The sequence below is a fragment of the Mustela nivalis genome, assembly GCF_964662115.1.
Source record: "Mustela nivalis genome assembly, chromosome: 1".
NCBI classification, from domain to species: domain Eukaryota; kingdom Metazoa; phylum Chordata; class Mammalia; order Carnivora; family Mustelidae; genus Mustela; species Mustela nivalis.
In genome coordinates this window covers 91,895,940-91,913,777 of record NC_139020.1, presented here as the reverse complement: position 1 = coordinate 91,913,777, position 17,838 = coordinate 91,895,940, and the positions used below count along the sequence as shown (strand labels likewise).

At 42.0% G+C, this 17,838-nt stretch overlaps 1 pseudogene across 1 annotated transcript; it reads right to left on the bottom strand.

Annotated features, from left to right (window-relative positions):
* Positions 1-2,987: 2,987 nt before the first annotated feature.
* LOC309859594 (large ribosomal subunit protein uL22 pseudogene) lies at positions 2,988-5,384 on the bottom strand (annotated as a pseudogene). The gene is made up of 2 exons: positions 4,634-5,384; positions 2,988-3,077 (listed from the first exon to the last, which is right to left on the bottom strand). The product of its transcript is annotated as a large ribosomal subunit protein uL22 pseudogene (transcript).
* Positions 5,385-17,838: the final 12,454 nt, after the last annotated feature.

The following is a 17,838-nucleotide window of genomic DNA, read 5'->3' as shown; positions in this document are numbered from 1 at the left end:
TTGGCAATACTCACTGCATATTTTGTCACATCAATGCCAAGAAAGTGGCAGTATCATGGGTTCATGGGGAGTTCATTTTGTACTCAATCTTGACTTCTGCCCTGGGTACTTCTTCCCTTAACTGATTCCAATCAATATCCATCAGTTGTGTTACAGCCTGACCAGGGCATAACAGCTTTCAGTGAATTGTGTGAGTTTAGCTAATGATCAAACCCAAGGGTAGTTACAGGTACTAGGTACCCCCGAACTTGCAACTGGTGTCAGAAGTGAGGGTAGCCTGTGTGCACACTGTTCTAACTTCTCAGTTGGCTAAACTCTCACAGGTATAAAGGCACATTAGTACGTCCTGCAAAACTCCCTGAGTTCAGCTTTACTGCCTGAAGGCTGTCCATCCTGGCCTATCCTAATAAAGTACAGGCTAGGATTTTTCTCCCAACATTTGGGTCAGGAGAAATCACATTAAAATAAAGATTAAGGACAGTTTGGGAAAAGAGGGCGCATACATACATAGAGATGTCCGTTGGGCTTTTGGCTTTCAGCTCAGAGGGGGAGGTGAGGATGCAACTGTCTTTGGTCACCCTGATTCTGGGCTCATCTGACACCAGCTGCCTCCACCCTACCACACCAGGTCACCCCAACAGGATCAAAGTCGTGTACCTGAGGTGACCACGGGAAAGTCCGTGCCTGTCTGCCCTGGCTCCCAAGATCAGGAGTGTGATCTTGTATGAGCCTGAGTCTGTCTCCCAGAAAGGTTGGTGATGATCTCACCAAGACAACCAGTGATTGGAAGGGTCTGAGGATAACAGTGAAAATGACCTTTCTGAACAGACAGGCCCTGATTGAAGTGATACTTTCTCCCTCTGCCTGATCATGAGAGCCCTCAAGAAACTGCCAAGAAACAGGGAGAGGCAGAAAAACATTCAACACAGGGGAAATACCACTTTTGATGGGATTGTCAACGTTGCCTTGACAGGTGCAGCACTGATCTTTAGCCAGAGAATTCTCTGGAACCATTAAAAAGATCCTGGGGACTGCCCAATCTGTGGGCTGCCACGCTGATGGCTGATAACCTCAACACTGGTGCCATGGAATGCCCCACTAGTTAAGAACGACAAAGGAAAATAGTTCAGTAAAGGATCTTTGATGATCCCCCCAAAAGATGTCCATTGAAGTATTTATCACAAGAGTGAATAGAGAACTGATTATATAAATTATGATATTCCACAGAGTGGATACTATTTCAAAAATTAGATGTATATGTACTAATGAAAAGATCTCCAATATAATTTATTAAACTATAAGATCAAGGAGCAAAGAATTTGCTTTTTTTAACCTCAATAAATAACCCTGAGGCAAAGGGGTAAATACTGTAATGATGAAAGAAGTGAACAAGTTTAAAGAGTTTTCTTTCCTTATTTGGGCATGAGGACTTACTTCTCTGGGGACTCGGAAGATGAAACAGGAGGAGGAAAAGCCAGTCCAAAGTGTGTTAAAGAAGGCAACGGTGGTTCACTCTCTCTGGGGAACCCCTGTGGAAATATGTAAAACACCCTCAGAATTGTCAGCCTGGGAGGAGGGGAGCACGTATCTGGTGCATGCCCCTCACAAGTCCCTTCTTGGCTAAGGTTTGCCCCAGGGGTGTTAAGTCCCTGGTACTTGAGACTTGTGGCCACAGAAGAATGTCTGGGCAGCTTCCTCAGCATCTTTCAAAATGGCGGCAGAGCTCCAGAGCCGGGAAGAGTCCTTGGGTTCAGCCTAGGCGTGCTGTCAGGTTAGGCCTACACAGGCCTGCTTGTTGCAATAATGGGCAGGGCAACCGTGGGCTGAGAGGATGTCAGACACAACACAAAGATGTTTGACATGACATGGTATTTGGATGTTAATCCCAATCCTGGGTTTCCTAGATGACCTAGAATTTCTGGATTCTCACTTGCAATTATGACCTGAGGACAACCCAACCTCAGGACTGAGATGTCTGGACCAACTGGAGGTCCCCACTGGGCTAAGTCCCCTGCTTTCAATATTTCTCCCTGCTGCTTTGACAGCCTCCTCTCTCCAACCATGGATGGTAAATGTTCCTTCCCTATCACTGTTGTTCATCATGCTCCTCTCTCTGCTCTCTCAAGCTCTCTCTAAGGCAGCCTAGGCCTGGGGTTGGGCAGGGGGAGACCCATATTTTACTTGCTGAGATCTACCACCCCCCAGGCACAGATCACCTTCCAGAGACCCTAACTATACAACACTATGTAGAATTTTCTTGCCTCTGAAATCCTTTTTATTGCCCCACCACTGAGTCTGTGTTTAAATTTACATGGTCATGAGTTTAGGTGATATTTGGGTAGGGGTGGGATACATCTTGTTTTCCCAGCTGGAGTTAGTTCCTTGAGGACAAGTGCCATAAATTGTATTTTTACCTCTCAATACCTAGTAAAGGAATTATAGGTAACAGATGTTCAATAAATGTGTGGTTGATTGTTGATGCAATCTGCAGTCACCATTCTGCAAAGACCCAAGAACAGCTAATTTCAAAACAAATGAATGAAAGCAACAGTACACCCATGGTTCATGTGTAACAAAGGGACTAAGTCTGCTTGTCCTCATTAAGGCAATGAATAGATGATGAGCCAGCTTGGGTAAGCAAATTCTGCTATTGACCTAAAGTTCATTTTCACAGGGACATTTCTGGTAAAGCCCTGAGCTTAGGACTGCCAAGATATGAATGCTCATTAGCCAGGAGAGAACCTAACAATAAAACTGAAAGGGGAAAAATGTGCCTTAGAACAAAGAATGCAATGTGCTTGCTTTAGGAAGTAAAACTCAAGCCACTACTTATAGACTAATCAGTACTTCCCCCATCCCAACCTTAATGTTTAGGTTAGCCTCTCAGGTGGGGAGCTGCAAGAGGTCAAAATTTCCAGTCCTTCTCCCATTCCTGATCACCCTTTTGAAGGTAGATGACCTCGTGACTTGCTTTGGCCAAAAAAATGTTAGTAGGAAGGGAAGCAGGTCACTCCCACGCAGAAGTATTTAGGAACCTGTGGCCGATTCTGCAGGCTATCTTCCCTTGCTGCCACAATCTGGGGGCACGTATTCAGAGATGCAACAAAACTGAACCAGGAAGATGGAGCGCCTTGACTCAAACTACACTTACTGAGTACCAGCCACGCACCAAGCCCTGTGAGACGTCAGGAATATGCTAGCCCATAAGGCAGGCTCTGCTCTCCTGAACTTTGTCTGCAGGGCAGACCCCTATTTTTAACTTCCATAAATCAGTATTTAATTCTGGCTGTGACTCATTACGAAGAGAGATAGAACATGTCAAGAGAGCACATAACATGAACAACCCAAAGTCTGAGATTTGATGGGAGGATTGACTTGAGAACACGTAGGAGTCATCAGTTAAAGAATGTTCCAGGCTGGGAACAGAGAAGGGCATAGTCAATCCAAAAAAGGAAAGGCCAGCATGGCTGGACAAGAAAAAGTAGGGGAATGGTCTACCGGGCTTGTGAAACACAGAGAAGCCACACTGGATGGGCCTTCTGGACTTCATTAAAGACCTCAATAAGTTGTTCTAAATTTATTTGGGTTTTCTTTAAACAAACAGCGGTCATGCATCACCCTTCTATAATCCTTCTCTTTACCCCAGCAGCCCTTGTGGAGTGGGCACTGAGCTCCTTCTTGTTGGGAGGCAATGAACCAAGTTGAAAGATTGAGCAGGTCCGCCTGTTATAAGTTTTCCCAGTGGTGTCTCCCACTCCTTCAGAAGTTACCATCGCCTCCTGCCATTGGAGGTATTCAGCCTGATCTAGGATCAGCTCTGGCTAGCTTGGTAGAAAGGCATTTATTACAGGTATTAAATGGCTTACGGAATCATGGAGAAATGGATTCTATACTGTTTCCAGGAAGAACCTAGAGCCACCCTCACGGAAATGGCCCAGCAAGAACACTGCTGCCGGGGTGACATTAAGGATGCTGCCTGTGGGGTGCCTGGGTGGCTCAGTGGGTTAAGCCTCTGCCTTTGGCTCAGGTCATGATCTCAGGGTCCTGGGATCGAGCCCGACATTGGGCTCTCTGCTCAGCAGGGAGCCTGCTTCTCCCCTCTCACTCTCTGCCTGCCTTTCTGCCTAGTTGTGATCTCTGTCAAATAAATAAATAAAATCTTTGAAAAAAAAAAAAAAAAGATGTGCCTGTGAAACTGGAAGCAGCTGTCACAGCTGCTGGCTTGAGACCACATACATCAGGAAATTGGGTGTCACGTGACCTGCCCCTGTCCCCAAGTACCCTGCTTACAGATTCAAGGCTTGCACCAACGTGAGAGATCAGCCAGACTTAGATCACATCCAGAACCTAGCTTTCGGGGAGGCTGGGAAAAATCCTTAAATTTGTAGTCTCAGGGCGCCTGGGTGACTCCGTTGGTTAAGTGTCTGACTCTTGGTTTTGGCTCAGGTCACGATCTCCGCGTCATGAGATCCAGCCCAGAGTGGGGCTCCACACTCAGCATGGAGTTGGCATGAGACTCTCTCCCTCCCTCAATCCCTCCTCCAGCTTGCACATCTCTCTCTCAAAGAAAATGAATAGATAAATAAACCTTTTTTGAAAAAGAAAAAAAAAAGGCTTGTAGTCCCTGCAATACGGAAAAGCTGCTGGAAGAGGGTTGAAGGAGATTTTGAACGTGCAAGTCGTGGTGCTCATCACACCACGTCTCAGAGGAGCCAGATTTAAATGAGAGCCGCGCTTTCGAAAGCCTTCCAGCTCTCACTTCAGCTTTCGCAAACCCTGTACTTTCTGTATTTATTTTATGCAGAATCGACTCCCAGGCCACAAGCTTTTGTTTCTTTAGTTTCTTCTGTGATATCTTTTTCTTCTGGGTGAGCTCCTCTTCTGGTTTGGGAAAAACCTTCTCTTTTTCAGTAAGGATCATCATCTCAGCATGGCAGGGAGAGCTCATGGCTGAGTTCATTTGACCAGGAGCCCCATAAGTTCTACGCTGCATCTTTGGGGCTTTGTGCACTTGGATGTGCTCAGTGACTAGAGAATCTGTCTCTAAATCCTTAAGTTCAGCATTACGCTATGCATTTTTAAGCACACGTGGTAAAAATCCAGCACTACTTTTGAGCCTTCCAAGCCTGTGCCCAGTCCCACTGTTTGGCCCAGACACACCTGCCAGGTCCACCACCTGTGGGGTGCCTGGGTGGCTCAGTGGGGAATGGCACACGTGGCTTCTGCAAAGTGACATCTTTCAGATACCTGGTGGCTTCTCAGATATGCATGCCCTTGATGGCCTGGGCAGTTTCATGTGAGTTCTTAAAGTGAGCACGAAGATTTGAACCTCTTGATTTGCATGATTTTGTAGGGTTTTCTGGGTCAAGTGACTGGCAAACCATTTTCAGAGATCACCTGAGGCCACTTAGGGGAAGCTGAAAACCCTGTATGTATCTAGTGCTGCATTTCTTGTCTTTGGTCTTTTCTCTGCCAAGAGTGAAACCACCGTATTTCTCCATTTCTTCCGCATTTCATCAAAGCATGTTCCCTTCTGTTTATCTGTTCTCTATGTTAGGAATATAGAAGCTATATAAGGACAAGTTCATCAAAGGTGAGCTTTGTCAGAACTCAGGGCTGTGTAACGTACATACACATGCTTATCATACAAATGTTTGTCTCATTGCGTTCCTCTATCAGGCAGTCGCTCCAGACTGCTTTGAAGAGGTTTAAAAGGGAGCATAAGAAATGCAGCTGGTGGGCGCCTGGGTGGCTCAGTGGGTTAGGCCTCTGCCTTCCACTCAGGTTGTAATCTCAGGGTCCTTTAGAAAAAAAAAAAAGAAAGAAAGAAAGAAATGCAGCTGGAATGAGTTACATTGAGCATCTAGCTTAAGGACCAGAGGGGAGTAGATGTTTCAAACCTCCCTGGACCTGTATTATTTTCTGTGACTAACTGAACAGCTAATTACAGCTCTCTAATTATCTTTGGACTTTCTTTACCTTAAGCTGATTTCACGATCAGGATTTGTCTAGATAGACCTCTGAGGCTTGGGATTTTGTCTGAGTTTTAATGTTTTCCTGGTGCAGGGCACAGGGGAACCCCCAGACTGTTGTCCAAAGTGATTGTGCACCCCCTCAAAAACAAAACAAAACAAAATAAACCCAAACAAAAACAAAAAAAGCAAAGTGCCATTTTGCCAGTTTTGCCATTTTCTGTTCCAGCCAGCAGTACATGCAGTGTTTTGAATTCTCCACATTGTTATCTGACTTTTTTATTCTAACCATCCTACTGGATATGAAGTGGTATCTCATCCTAGTGTAGATTTGCATTTCCTTGGTGACTAATGATGTTGAGTGTCTTTTCATGAGCTTATTGGCCATCTGTCTGTTTTCTTTGGAAAAACGTATATTCATATCATTTGCCCATTTTAAGTTATGAGTTGGGTTAGTCTTTTTAGTATTGACTTGTAAAAGTTCTTTACATGTTCTAGATCTAAGGATTTTTAAAATTATTTATTTGACACAGAGAGAGAGATCATAATTAGGCAGAGTGAGGCAGGCAGAGAGAGGGGGGAAGCAGGCTTCCTGCTGAGCAGAGAGCCCGATTCAGGGCTTGATCCGAAGACCCTGAGATCATGACCTGAGCCGTAGGCAGAGGCTTAACACACTGAGCCACCCTGGCGCCCCTAGATGCAAGTTTTTTTTAATCACATAAATGATTTATAAATATTTTCTCCATTCTGTGAGTTTTTTCATTTTCCTGATAATATCCCTCAAGGCTCAAAAGTTTTGAATTTTGATAAACGCCAATTGATCTATTTCTTCTCTTTGTTGCTTTTGTTACTTGGGGTTTTGGTATCATATCTAAGAACTGGCAAGTCAAAAGTCACAAAGATTTACTCCTATGTTACCTTTTAAGAATTTTATAGTTTTGTCTCTTACATTTTTTAAAGATTTTATTCTTTTTTAAAAAAAATATTTTATTTATTTATTTGACAGACAGAGAGATCACAAGTAGGCAGAGAGGCAGGCAGAGAGAGAGGGGGAAGCAGGTTCCCCGAAGAGCAGAGAGCCAGATGCGGGGCTCGATCCCAGGACCTTGAGATCACAACCTGAGCTGAAGGCAGAGGTCTAACCCACTGAGCCACCCAGGTGCCCCTAAAGATTTTATCCTTATGTAATCTCTACCCCCAACAAGGGTCTCAAATTTTAAAACCTGAGATCAAGAGTCACATGCTCTACCAACTGAGACAACCATGCACCCCACCTCTTACATTTTAGGTCTTTGACGTGGATGGAACTAGAGGGCATTATGCTAAGTGAAACAAGTCAATCAGAGAAAGACAATTATCATATAATCTCACTCATGTGGAATTTAAGAAACAAAACAGAGGCACATAGGGGAAGGGAGGGAAAAAAAAAAAAACAAGATGAAATCAGGGAGGGAGACAAACCATAAAAAAACTCTTAATCATAGGAAACAAACAGGGTTGCTGGAGGGGAGGGGGTTGGGGAGATGGGGTAAATGGGGCATTAAGGAGGTCACATGATATAATGAGCACTGGGTATTATATATAACTGGTGAATCACTGAAGTCTACTTCTGAAACTAATAATACACTGCATGTTAATTAATTGGATTTAAATAAAATAAAGTTTTATGGACCATTTCCTTATACCACACACAAAATAGACTCAAAATGGATGAAAGACCTCAATGTGAGAAAGGAATCCATCAAAATCCTTGAGGAGAACATAGGCAATGATCTCTTCAACCTCAGCCACAGCAACTTCTTCTTAGAAACATTGCCAAAGACAAGGGAAGCAAGGGCAAAAATGAGCTACTGGGACTTTATCAAGATCAAAAGCTTTTGCACAGCAAAGGAAACAGTCAACAACACCAAAAGACAGCTGACAGAATGGGAGAAGATATTTACAAATGACATATCAGATAAAAGGCTAGTATCCAAAATCTGTAAAGAACTTATCAAACTCAACACCCAAAGAACAAATAATCCAATCAAGAAAAGGACAGGAGACATGAACAGACATTTCTGCAAGGAAGACATCCAAATGGCCAACAGACACATGAAAAAGTGCTCAACGTCACTCAGCATCAGGGAAATACAAATCAGAACCACAATGAGATACCACTTCACAGCAGCCAAAATGGCTAAAATTAGTAAGTCAGGAAATGACAGATGTTGGCAAGGATGCAGAGAAAGGGGAACCTTCCTACGCTGTCGGTGGGAATGCAAGCTGGTGCAACCACTCTGGAAAACAGTATGGAGGATCCTCAAAATGTTGAAAGTAGAACTACCCTATGACCCAGGAATTGCACTACTGGGTATTTACCCTAAAGATACAAATGTAGTGATCTGAAGGGGCACGTTCACCCAAATGTTTATAATAGCAATGTCCACAATAGCCAAACTATGGAAAGAATCTAGATGCCCATCAACAGATGAATGGATAAAGATGTGGCATATAGGGGCGCCTGGGTGGCTCAGTGTGTTAAGCCGCTGCCTTCGGCTCGGGTCGTGATCTCAGGGTCCTGGGATCGAGTCCCGCGTTGGGCTCTCTGCTCAGCGGGGAGCCTGCTTCCCTTCCTCTCTCTCTGCCTGCCTCTCTGCCTACTTGTGATCTCTCTCTGTCAAATAAATAAATAAAATCTTTAAAAAAAAAAAAAAAGATGTGGCATATATACACAATTGGATACTATGAAGCCGTGGAAAACGCCGAAGTCTTGCCATTTGCAATGACATGGATGGAACTAAAGGGTATTACGCTAAGTGAAATAAGTCAATCAGAGAAAGACAATTATCATGTGAGCTCAATGATATGAGGAATTTGAGAGGCAGGGCAGGGGTCATGGCAGGTGGGGGGGCAAAATGAAACAAGATGATATTGGGAGGGAGACAAACCATAAGATATTCTTAATCTCAGGAAACAAACTGAGGGTTGCTGCGGAGTTGGGAAGGGGAGGGTTAGGGTGGCTGGGTTATGGATATTGGGGAGGGTTTGTACTATGATGAGTGCTGTGAATTGTGTAAGACTGATGATTCACATTTTCCCTGAAGCAAAAAAAAAAAAAAAAAAGGATATCTTAGTTGCTTCCAGTAAATAAATAAATAAAATAAAGTTAAAAAAAAAAAAAAAACTAACAACCACAAACAGACAAAACGCCCAAACCATTTTAGGTCTTTGATTTATTGAAGTTAATTTTTGTAATGATGTGAGATTAGGGTCCAATCTCATTCTTTTGCATGTGGGTACTATTGTTCCAGAACTATTTGTTGAAAGAAGCTCTCTTTCCCATTGAATAGTGTCAGCACCTTGTTGAAAATTATTTGACCATAAATAAGTGGGTTTATATCTGGACTCTCAATTCTGTTCCATTCATCTATGTGTCTATTATAATGCTGGACCACACTGGCTTGATTATTGCTACTTTGTAGCAAGTTTTGAACAGGGGAAGCTCCAGTCCTCCAACTTTGTTCTTTTTTGGCTCTTTAGGTTCCATGTGAGTTTTAGGATCAGCTTATCAATTTCTACAAAGAAGCCAACTGGGATTCTGATGGTGATTACGTTAATCTGTAGGTCAGTTTGGGGAGTACTACCATCTTAACATATTAGGTCTTCTGCTCCTTGGAAATGGAATATCCTTCCATTTATTTAGAGGTTCTTTAGTTGTTTCAAACAATGTATTATAATTTTTAAAGCATAAGTCTTACACTTCTTTTGTTAGATTTATTCCCAAGTGTTTTATTCTTCTGGTACTATTATAAATGGAATTGTTCTCTTAATTCCATTTTTGGATTGTTCATTGATAAGTGTATAGAAATTCAATTGATTTTTTTATATTGATTGCACAACTTTGACAAACTTGTTTAATACTTCTAATAGTTTCTAATTATTGCTACAGTTTATTTTTTTTAAGTGTTTAGTTAACAGATAGTGTAATATTAGTTTCAGGAGTGGGATTTCATGAGTCATCAGTTACCTATAACACCCAGTGTTCATCACAAGTGCCCTCCTCAATACACATCACCCATTTAGCCTATCCCTCACCCACCTCCCCTCCAACAACCCTAGTGTGTTCTGTATAGTTCAGAATCGCTGCAGTTTAAAATTTGCTTTCTGTTGTACTTATTACTAATTCATGCACAGATTCTGGTAGAGCTTCAAAACTCCCTCCAATATGGCCAGATAAATCAGAGATCACTCTTGCCCCAGTTTTGTTTTGTTTTGTTTTGTTTTTACTGAAATATCCCTGGTTTTGACCACTAATGGCCTGGGAAACCCTAATCCTAATACCTGTCATTCTGGGATTTCCCTTTGTAAATATCTTGGGACTTTTTCCTTTTTGGATCCTATGTTTTTCTTTATCTTGGCTAATTGCCTCATTTGGTGTGCAGTACATATAATCCATTGGCCTCCTGAAAGTATACATGAGAGGGAAATTTTTTTGAGACTCAATTTGTTCAAAATCTCTATCTCTTACCTTCCACAAGACAGGTTACTTGGGAATGTAAAATTCTACATTGGAAATAACTTCCCATAGAATTTTGAAGACACTATTCTATAGTCTTTTAGCCTTTTTTAAAAAAGGTTTTATTTGTCAGAGAGAGAGAGGGAGACAGAGAGCACAAGCAGAGGGAGTGGCAGACAGAGGAAGAAGCAGGCTCTCCACTGAGCAAGGAGCCCAGGGTAGGACTCCGTCCCAAGGCCCTGGGATCATGACCTGAGCCAAAGGGAGACTTTTTTTTTTCAGTGTTCCAAGACTCATTGTTTATGCACCACATCCAGTGCTCCATGCAATACATGCCTTCTTTAATACCCACCACCAGGCTCACCCAACCCCCCACCTCACGCCCCTCCAAATCCCTCAGTTTGTTTCTCAGTGTTCACAGTTTCTCATGGTTTGTCTTCCCCTCCTATTTTCACCAACTCACTTCTCCTCTCCTTCTCCCAATGTCCTCCATGGTATTCCTTATGCTCCACAAGTAAGTGAGACCATATGATAATTGACTCTCTCTGCTTGACTTATTTCACTCAGCATAATCTCCTCCAGACCCATCCAATTGATACAAAAGTTGGATATTCATCCTTTCTGATGGAGGCATAATATTCCATTATATATATGGACCATATCTTCAAAGGCAGACATTTAACTGACTGAGCCAACCTGGCGTCCCTTCAGTCTTCTAGCTTTTAAAGTTAATGCTGAAAGTCCAATGTCAGTTTGAGTCCTGATCTTCTTTATGCATCTAAGTTTTTCCTCTATAGCAGCTTTTAGCATCCTCTATTAGTCATTGTTTAGAAATGTCAGGAACGGGTGCTTTGATACAGGTGTTCTCTTCTTCATTCTTTTGATGACTACTTGGGAGGCTATTTCAATGTAGAAACTCACACTTTCCAGTTCCGGGAAGTTTTCTTATGTAATTTCTTTGCTTTTTTTCTCTGTCTTTCTGGAGAGAATAGACTATTATTGATCATTTTACTTGCAGCTATTTCTTTTAGTTTTTTCCATAATACAGAAATGATAGTCTGTTATACTATAGGGCTATTACTTTTTCATAGGTTTCATAATTTAATATTCATACTGTCAGAGCACACAACCATTAAATACTTGGTCTTCCTTAAATATATCAATTATTCTTAGAACCACATGTAAGTATATATTCAGTGATCAACATCAGTTAGGCCTTATGCTGATGTCATTTTCATTATTTTTGTTGTCCAAAGATAAATCTTTAGATTAGGATTTCTCAGGAAGAGTTCATGGCAACCATATTTCCTTATTCTTAAATGCTCATAGCCGTATGCCTACAGAGTTCAACTTGGCTAATTATTAAATCCTTGGCTCATTTTCTTCCTTGAGTATTTTAAATATGTATCCCACTGTCTGGGAAAAATAGTAAACTACTGTTGAAAAGTCTGCCGACAGTCTGATTATTTTCCCTTACGGATGACCTCATCTTTTTGCCTTTTCTTTCTTTCTTTTTAAAGCTCATTTGTCTTACTGGTATATGTCTTGGTGTTATCCATTCCAGGTAACTTGTCCTAGGTATGCTCTATGCCATTTAAATATGCCGGTTTAAGTCTTCCTTCAGATGTAGTTTCACAGGGTGCCTGGGTGGCTCAGATGCATAAGTGTCTGCCTTCAGCTTGGGTCATGATCCCAGGGTCCTGGGATTGAGTCCCACATCCCGGCTCAGCAGGGAGCCTGCTTCCCCCCTCCACTGCTCCCCCTGTTTGTACTCTTTCTCTCTCTCTCTCAAATAAATAAATAAGATCTTAAAAAAAAAAAAAGTAGTAGTTTCATGAACTAAAGGTTTTAGTATTTGCTTTGAGTTTCTTCTTCAAGAAATCCCCTTTCTTCAGGGAATCCCAAACATGTTGGTTTATCTTTGCCTATCATCTATTTATATCTCCCACTTTCTAATTTTTTTTGTAGGACATTTTAAATGTCTGCAAATTCTTTTGTATTCCTCCCTTTAAGGGGTAGAACCTAGTTTCCCTTACCTTGTGTGAGGGCTGGACTTAGTGACTCACTTTTAACGAATAGAATATGTTAGAGTGCATGATGAGCGACTGGGTCACCACAGGCCTCACAGCTTTCTCCTTGCTCTCATTCACGAGTCATGTGCTCTGGCAAGCCAGCTGCCATTTTGTGAGAACACATCAAGCCAGCCCCATGAAGGGGCCCACATGGTGTACCTTAGGAGAGAGAGTGGGCCAGGACTGCTTCCCTAGCTCTGTGGCTAGTCTATTATTATTTTAGAGTTAGACATGGACGCTTGGGTGGCTCAGGCAGTGAAGCTTTTGCCTTCAGCTCAGGCCATGATCCTGGGGTCCTGGGATCGAGTCCCACATCGGGCTCCCTAATAAATAAATAAAGTCTTTACAAAAAAAATAAAGAGTTAAACAATATTGCCTTGTGCTTTCTGAAACTAGCTTTTCTGCCTCCTCCCCCACTTTACCTGGATCTTCTCTTGCCTTTGCCCACAATGTCTCTGTGCTGCTTCATTTAGATTCCACCCCAGCAGACTTTCCTCTGAGAGGGACTTTGTTCTGCAAAAGAGATTCCATTGGTTAGTGCTGAGGCTTAATAGGGCCAAACAGCCCCATATAATCTAGCCTTTCTTTTGCCTTCACCCCTAGGAACCCCTTTCCAGTTCTAGCACCACTCCCCAAAAAGTTCAATTAGCTTTCAATGCTGAGTGTGGACATTTAGATTTTGGGATAAATACCTTTGGCAGTTTTGATAATGAGTTTATGGGCACTCAGTGCCACCAGAAGATCCTAGCTTTGCCTGCTTTCTACTATCTCCTGCCACTTGCTGATATCATGTGGGTCTTGCTGCTGTCAGTTAATCAGCCCTCTCCTTGTACTTGGGAATTCACAGGATACCTTATTAGTTTCATAGTAGGTCACTCTTATGCACTTGTGGTGGTGGTGGTTATTGCTGGAGGATTAGGTAGATTCAAAATGATACCACTTTATTCTTGCACAGAAAGTATCACTTTCTTAATTTCTAGAAGGTCTTCTCTTCTCTGGATTTTCCCTTTCTTACATCTGGTTCTTGGTTTATGGACCCTCCATCAACACTTCACTCTCTAAGTACAATAGTGAGTTTTAAAAAATCTTTTATTCTCCCTACATTGTTCTTATTTTCTCTAATTTCCCTTTTTCTTATTGTTTCTGCATGTCATTTTCATGACAGTCTTCCCTCCACTATCTTGAGATCTTTGGCCCTTGAAGCATATATAGAATTGGGCATTTTTTTAGGAGCTCTGTGTATATATGTATGACTTCTCAGTAAGTGAACATCTCTGTAATTGCTTGGTAGAGGCAAATTTATGTAGTTAAAGGACACCGCACAGTCAGTATTGGTTTCCTTAGATTGGTGTCCTCCCATATGCTGCTATGGGGTGGGGGAGGGGGAGGTTCAAGCTTGGTTGCTAGTGTGTTATTAGAGGAACTGAAGGGGAAGTTGTCACTGTTCAATACACAGACCTTACTCAATTTCCCTATCCAAAAAGGTACTCAAAACATGACCAGTGTCTGAGTCCAGATCTTCAATGTTTCAAACTGTCCTGAAAATAAACTTTCTATCTTCTGCCAGGGTGGGGAAGAGGTCATCTCTGTCTGCCCTGGTGTGAGGAATAAAATGTATTTATTTATTCTTGAGAGTGGGAGAGAAGGTGAGAAAGCATGCGAGCACGAGTAGGGGTGGGGGTGAAAGGGGGAGGTGCAGAAGGAGAAGCAGATTCCCTGGTGAGCAGAGACCCCGACGTGGGACTCAGTCCCAGGACCCTGGGATCATGACCTGAGCTAAAGGCAGATGCTTAGTGGACTGAGCCACCCAGGCAGAAATAAAACTTAATTGTTTAGGTGGGGACACCAGGCTGCTCGGTCAGCAGAGCATGCAATTCTTGATCCCGGGTTTATGGGATCAATGTAGAGATTACTTAAAAGTAAACTCTTAAAAAGAAAAAAAAAAAAAACTTCTTACAATTTTTAACTAATCACTCTGTTCTCAGTCCACCCATACTCACCTCTTCCTTCAGAGTTACCTGGTACAATTATTGGTTCATTTACTGAGTCTGTTGGTATACTGAAATTTTTTAAAAATTTGTTCCTCAGCACTTACATGCACTTAACTATAAAATCAGTTAAATTCTTCCTTACCCTCTCTAGATTCCAAAATTTTGTTGACATCTAGCCTGTTGTCTTCGTCCTTAGAGATTTATGAAGTGGTTTAGAAAAAAAAAAAAAAATCGCTTAATTATTATTTAAGTGGGGTTCAAAAGGAGTGCAGGCAAATACTATTTATCTCTGCAATACTTTTAATAAATTCCATTTCTGCTTAAACTGAGAATAGTAGTACTAACAATAATGCTAGAAATATATTTACAATAATGTGTTTTCTAGAGAAGAGTTCTGAGTAAGTCTCAACTAAGACCATCAGATATATAACTCAAGACCCTGCATGCCACCATAATACTTTTGAAACAATTACCTAGGATTTTTACTTTATACTCATGAAAATATATTTAGGCATGGATATTAAAAAATCATATCATATCACACTTGTACATACATAAGGAAAATAAAAGCTGAAATTAAGGTACGTCTAAAACTTCCTTACATTTAGTGTTCTAGTTCTCTGTATCATATATATAAAATTCTTAGTTGTGCTAAAACCCCCTTATTACGTAAAGTTTACCGTATTAACCATTTTTTAAAGATTTTATTTTAAAGCAATCTCTATATCCAATGAGGGGCTTGAACCCACAACTCCAAGATCAAGAGTTGCATGCTCTACCAACTGAATCAGCCAAGTGCTCCTCATCTTAACCATTTTTAAAGGTACAGTTCAGTAGTTTTAAATATATTCATATTGTTGTGCAATCCATCTCCAGAACTTTGTCATCTTATAAAACTCTGTACCCATTAAACAACTTTTCATTTTCCCCTCCACTCTGTCTGTGGTAACCACCGTTCTATTTTCTGTCTCTATGAATTTGACTATATTCCCCCCACCCCCATCCCATAAGTGGAATCACACTGCCTTTGTCTTTTTGCGACTGGTTTATTTCACTTAGTATAATGTCTTTAAGGTTTATTCATGTTGTTGCATGTGTCAGGACTTCCCTCTTAGTGAAGCACCTTTGGTCGAGAAAGAATGATGCATTTCCCTTTAACAAGCATCAGTGAAAATATGATTCACTCTGAAACACTGGGTCAGAAACGTTAAGTAATGTTAAGCCCAAACCTGAGGATGGAAAAGGAAGAAAAGGCATTTCTCATTTTAAATATAAATAAATGCAGCTTAGATGCAAGAAAACAACATGCCAACTGCATATTATCCTTGGAGTTTCATGGCAAATAACCTTATCTAGTGATAATATAGTACACATCCAAATAATAACTGCTCAATTAATGTTGTTAAGTCAAATTGGAGTGCCAGCCCAGTTTTCCTAAAGGCCTCTTAAATGAATGTGTCTGATCCTAGAAAAAGAGACAAAGCCCAGTTTTCAGCGGCTGTAGTCTGGTTGTTGTGTTGTGATCTGCAAATTTCCCAATTCTGCTTCCAGGCTTTGCCTTCACAGTGTAAAACCCAGTGCAGGGACAAGGGGAAAATGGAAGGTGTGTAAGCCTGAGTTGGTACGGGAAGCTGGAGTACTTGTTCAAGTTTGTATATAAAGAGGAATTTCCGGAACACATTCTGGAAAAAAAGAAAAAGCAAAAAGATGTTTTTAGAGTGAGCATGGTAACCTACTTCTTACCCACTGTATGTTAAGTAATGTGCAAATGCTTTCTGCTTGGCACTCACACGTCTGCCTTCCTTATACTTGGTCCTTTTCTACCTCCCCGGCTTCCTGTCTGTGGTTTCTTACCCTTGCCTTTCTCTTCTTTCTGCCTTCCCCTCCCCCATCCCCTCCAACTTCTGTTTCCTCTTCTGTCCCCCGAGTCCTGAATCCTGCATCCTGGGTTGTATCTTGCCTCCCCCACCCCCCAACACCGCCCTTCCCATTCTGCTCACAAGTGTGCTCCTCCTCAGAGGACCTGGAGGGGCCTCCCAAGCTGGGTGGGGTTTCACTTGGGTAAATTACCACATCCTGGAACACCATCCAGCAGTGTTTTCTTAAGACTTGGGAATTGAAGTCAGCTTATTTAGTGGGAGAAAAAGTGAAACCATTTAGTGGGAGGACACTCCAGAGAAGGGCTGTGTCCACCAAAATCTGCAATTGCATGACAATGACCATGGAGGTAAATCTTGGAGGGGGAGGCCAGAGGACCAACCAAAGGACAAGGGCCCCTGAGGTGACGGTGGAATCAGGATGGGATGGCCAGGGCTGCTGGTTCATTGCCAGAGGTCTCTTTTTCTTTCCCACCCAACCCACTGAGGCCAGGTCAGCTGTGGGCCTGCAGTGGGGGGCTACTGTTTGGTTCCATTGCTGTGTTCCTGGGTAAACCTGGGCTGCCCCCTGCTCTCATTTGAAAAGAAAATGCAAAAAGCAAAAGATGCCCAATTGTGACTTCTAAAATTTTAGTGCTCCAGGTGTATAGAATATTGAGATTCCCTAGCATGGAGGGGGGCTCTCCAAGGTCATTTTTTGGAGCCCCTGTGCAAAATGTTCTTGAGTCCTTCTAGAACATACTATTACAGAAAGACCTATTTTATAGGAAGAAGCCATGAACATTGTAATTTCAAAAATACCTATTAGGGGAGTGCCTGGGTGGCTCAGTCATTAAGCATCTGCCTTTGGCTTGGGTCATGGTCCCAGGGTCCTGGGATCGAGCCCTGCATGGAGCCCTATATGGAGCCCCACATTGGGCTCCCTACTTAGCAGGAAGCCTGCTTCTCTCTCTCCCACTCCCCCTGCTTATATTCCCTCTCTTACTGTCTCTCTCTCTCTCTCTGTCAAATAAATAATAAAATCTTAAAAAAAAAAAAAAAAAACATAGGTCCTGTCCCAAGGACAGGATCTAAATTTTATTAACGAAATCTAAAATTCTAGGAGTGGGATAGGGATGGGGTAACTGGGTGCTGGACATTAAGGAGGGCACAGGATGTAATGAGCACCGGGTGTTGTATGAAACTGATGAATCACTGAACTCTACAAAACTAATAATATACTATATGGTAATTAATTGAATTTAAATTTTTTTAAATGCCCCCCAAAATCTAAAATGCCATTGGCAGTTTAAGTATTTAACCCTCTCTTAAAATGTAGGCAAATCCCAGGAGGGACAATAGATAGACCCTTATGACTCTTTAGCCTCAAATCACACCAGACCCACTCCTTACCTCCATCTCCACATCTTTTGCTCCAGGAAGATCAGA